General features: G+C 38.0%; 1 long non-coding RNA gene across 2 annotated transcripts; it reads left to right on the forward strand.

Moving 5' to 3' along the window:
- The first annotated feature begins 224 nt into the window (after positions 1–224).
- Positions 225–4,529, forward strand: LOC132328341 (uncharacterized). Of its 2 annotated transcripts, XR_009486745.1 has the most exons (3): positions 225–494; positions 2,881–2,949; positions 4,432–4,529. It is a non-coding gene; the product is annotated as an uncharacterized LOC132328341 (long non-coding RNA). The 2 variants fall into 2 exon arrangements; XR_009486744.1 differs by lacking the exon at positions 2,881–2,949.
- Positions 4,530–4,777: the final 248 nt, after the last annotated feature.

Here is a 4,777-nt window from a genome sequence, read left to right on the forward strand (position 1 = left end):
TTGGGAATGTATATTTTAATAACAACCCAGGACCGTACTTGCTGGGCTTTGCATTTGGCTTTGCCATTTTGTTTACTATAGAGTTTGTGAAATAGGGACAAGCCATAAACATCCACCTAGCCACACTTCTGCAGTGACATGCTCTGACATGCACGAGTATTTTCGGTGGAAGTGTTCCTGCAGCCTTCTTCTTTGTGGGTTTTCAAGTCATCCAGTTAGGGAGAAAAACAACCATAACATGGTACTGAGGTCACAGATGAATAAGACATTATGAATAGTCATGCTGGAAACAAAAGCTTTGGTGAATACTTGGTGAGAACTGTGGGGGTTGACAAAAGTTTGCAGAGCAATTCAAATAATGAAGCACATGGAAAAATGTTACCTTGTGGAAAATTTCCAGGCAAAAAGAGTTTTTGAATAAACTGTTCGATGTTGGGATTTCACTCGCCCTTATTTTCATCCGAGTTGTGAATCATCCGATCATCGCCTTGAAGGTAAATCATTAAGTAAAAAATTTAGGGAGCGGGGGGGAGAGGAGGGGGTGGCAATCAATGTGTCAGGTTTACCCTATGTCCCAGAGCAGTGAATAATTGCTGTTACTGTAGCAACTGATGGCTTAATGCCTAAGCTTAAACTTCTCCCCAGCAGTGTCAGATCTTCTGAGTGGGTCATAAATAAATGTGAATATATATATATAATTTTTGCATCAGAAACTTTGCCAACAGATAAAATACCTTTCTTTCTTATGCCATTTTAAAAGAGAGCATATACTAACATGCCCACATAATAATAACTTGCCCATTTGTGACAAAGTTTTTCTCTATATCACATCTTACTGCCAACAGTAACAGTCAACAACTTCCTTCATGAACTGCTGTGATTTTATCTGGAAGTTGCAATTAGATGGGTGCTTGTAAACTTTTCTCAACTATAGATTGTGAACATTTATACATTTATTCTCCCAGCAGCTGTGTAAAATGATACAGTGCTTTACAGCTCTGAAAAATAAAAATCATATAACCTGTCTACAATGTTGCAGAAAGTCTACAGTAGAAAAGCATTCCAGATTTCCTACGATCAACTCCAGAGCTGTACATACATAATTTTCCAAGCTAAACATCAACTCTGTGGTCATGGGTCCAGACATAACTGTCCCTAATAAGTTAAATAGCAGAAACATGCTGGCACAAAAAGACAGGGTGAAGTTGAGTGTTAGAACATTTACTTTTCTCAGTCTTACATAATCTTAGCATGTTAATCTCTTGTTCCTACCTCTGAGGTAGATTTTATAGATTTTTCTCAAGTGATGCAACATACTTCAAATTCACTTTGGTCATTCAGTCACTTATCTCCCCTTTCTTCCACAAAATAAGAGAAGGCTTGCCACCTGTCAGGAAATTTCCAGTGAAAGGACAAAACTAGTAGCAGCAATCAGCTGAAAGTAAGAATGTGCTTATTACATGAAAGTGCATGCTTAGCAATTAAAATTTTCTAAAACAACATTGTAGTTGTTTTTGTGCCTTATGTACAGTATTAAAAATAAAATAGTCTACCACATGTAATTTATGAAAGCAGCCAATAATGAGTTCATTATTGCATAGCAAGACAATGTTGCAGTCGTGGTTACAGGCCTTGCCAAAGACTTTGATCTTCTGGTTCATTAATGTATATATGAAAAGACCTTAGCTAATTATCTCAGTAACTGGTCTCACTCAGGTCTCAGTCAGTTCTTATTCAAGGCTTACTCTTTCATTTTCTGTCCTCTATGCAGGGAGTGAGTCACCTGAGTCATGATTTATTGTCCTTTCGTATAGGAGATTTGTTATTTTCATACCTATGTCCAAGGGACTCATCTCTCTATAAAATTTGCAGTTGAAACAATTTAAAAAATGCCAGGTGATGTAGCTATTTGCAGTGACACCACTGGGTATTAGTAAAGAGAAGCTGATTTTAAATAGGCAAATGCAGCACCCAAGAGTTGAGCCAGCCCCAGGGCTGAACTGAGTATCATCAGATCATCGCTGCACACTTTGGGCTCCATCCTCTGCTCCCAGGCAACCAGGCTGTGAAACCCATGACTGGGAATGAGAGTCCATGTTAACAGGGCATTAAAAAATCCAGTGAAGGTGATTTTTTGAATCTGCTAGCCCAGCTACTAACAGCACACTCTGTCAGAACTGAAGAGCAAATAATTCTAACAGCTCTCAGCTGTCTACATGAAAGCATGGTATAGTTTAAAGCTTTTGTTCACTTTCAAATATTGTAAATGGTCACTTCTATTCAGACAAATTTCAGTCAAAATTATATGTATATATGTGTGTGTATATATATATATATATATATATATATATATAAAATATGTATATTTATAAAATAGAAATTCATTCTGCATTTTAAATTATTGAAATCTGATCTTGATGGTGATTCTGAAATGTGGTCTTCATTTTATACGCATACTTCAACTGGCATCTCAAAGAATAGTAATAGTTACCAAATGGTGCTTCATAGATCATTGCCAGTCTCTCTCCCCTTTTTCCCTCATCTTTTTCATTATTTTAATAATGACAGTTCAGTGATAGCAAATAGAAACATTATGTTCCTGCATTACAAGTTGCATACCAAATTATTTTATGCCAGGATTCTATGACACATTCTGTATTTCTTATTATTATAAACAAATCACATTCCATGAAGAATTATGTCATTAGGAACTCACATCAAATTCATATGCTACAGTATTTATATGATGAATGTTTGGAATAGTAAGATGGCTGATAAGCCTTCGAGTTCTAGAATAATTTCTTTTTTGTTGTATCTTTCAATGAAACAATGTATGAACATATCATGGCTTACCTGCCTCCACTGCCATTGATTTTCCAGGGATGAGACCTGGTGCTAGAAATGGAATCTGTTTTATGCAACTATGCTATGTGGAGAAAAATGCTGAAGGTAATATTTAACAATGGTTGGACTCACATATAATTAACCACTATTTTCAGGGGAATTTGCTTCTGTTATTTTTTACTGCACACAATTGCACATGAACAGATGGCTGCTTTCTTTCAACTTGTATTCTAATGGACAATGGATTTTATGGTGCCTTGGTGCCTCTACCTACCAGTATTATTGGAGATGTGAAGATGAAGTGACATGGTGAGAGGACTTTAACAGTGGATTATAACTGGAGTATATTTTTCAACATGATCAGGGCAAAACTGAGCCAGAAAAACTGGCCAGAATGTGATAAATCTCTGAAGAGTCTGTAAAGGAAGAGGTATCAGCACCATTCTGAGGAATGTTTTAAACTAGTCTAGATGATAGACTGGTTACAATGATAATTATAACAGGAGTTTCAATTAATGAAATACTCTTGACTGATCAAGAAACTGCTTTAAAGGGACAAAAAAAAAAAAAAAAAAAAAAAAAAAAAAACCAAAAAAAAAAACAACCCTAAAGCCTACAGCAACCTGGTTTGATCACTTACCTGGCTTTGGATTGAACAGGAGGCTGAACTAGACATGTTCTGAGGTCCCTGAGAGCCTGAAGTTTCCTATGAAATCACAAAGTGGTTAAGGTCAGAAAGGACCACTGCAGGCCATCTATAAATATAAAAAGCAAATAAAACATACAATCAAATGTATGGTGGAAAAAAAAGATATGGAAAGTGACCATACCATTTCCTATGAAGTTGAAACTTCTCTTCGTATTTTCTCCCTTTTTTCTGCCTCTTCCCTTTTCTTCTCCACTCCATTTCTTCTTTTGTAAATTTTGGGAATACTAATTTATTTTCCTGTGTTTCCTGTGTTGTGATCTGAGAACATGCTTTTTGTGCTCTTTCTGTCCATATGCAAGAATGCTCAGATCTACAGATCTTGTGCCTGTCCCCCAATTAGATTAGACCATCAACACCGTTAATCAACTAAATGATGCACTTGGCAGAAAGAACAGAATATCCAATCCATTTTAGTAGCAATGGTGCAATCTCCTAGTACAGAAATTGACCGAAAGTCTGTGTCTAATCTTTCCTCCAGATTTGGCAGCCCCAGCAGGTGTTTCCCTCAGGTGTGCTCTAGAGAGGCATTTCTGCAGTGTGTGTATGGGTGTGGGGGTGCATGAAAAAGCCACCTGTCTCCTTAATCAGTGGGGGACTGATTCCCACCACTGGGGTGATTGCAAGAGGCATTGCTGCCTCTTAATATGTCTGCATGTAAGAAGAAGCATCTCCTGCAGGGCATGAGACCAGTGATGAAGTTTCCTGGAGATCACAACTCCAGCTCCAAGGCTTTCACTGTCTTAGGGAGCAGCTCAAGGAGAGACTCACTCCTTTGAAATTCAGGGCTGTTTTGCTGTGGGTCACTGAGCCCAGTTTGCAAGCCACAGAATAAATCCTATTAAAGTCACTACAATTCTTCTCATTCTTTCCTCCCACAGATGCAGAATGCCAGCTGCTAAACGTCGTTTCAGAAAGGGCATGGGAGAAACCCAGGAGAAGGTTTTTCATTCTAAATAAATCAAGTCATTAATTCTGACTAATGCAATGTTGTGTAGTAACCCTATACAGAAGTGATGAGGTGCCAGCTTCATGTCAGTGTGCCTCACTGCAGTGCCTGTGATACTGTTCATATGGTCACCTTCCAGACTGAATAGTCTCGTTTGTAAGAGGCAGATAAAGCTCCTCAGTGCAAACACCCACAAAACCGAATTACACTGGCCCCTTGTCCTGGAAAAAGTGATGTACATGTGCTATAATCTGGGAACAACGTGCCAGATGTAAGGA

The sequence above is a fragment of the Haemorhous mexicanus genome, chromosome 6, assembly GCF_027477595.1.
Source record: "Haemorhous mexicanus isolate bHaeMex1 chromosome 6, bHaeMex1.pri, whole genome shotgun sequence".
Lineage (NCBI taxonomy): Eukaryota > Metazoa > Chordata > Aves > Passeriformes > Fringillidae > Haemorhous > Haemorhous mexicanus.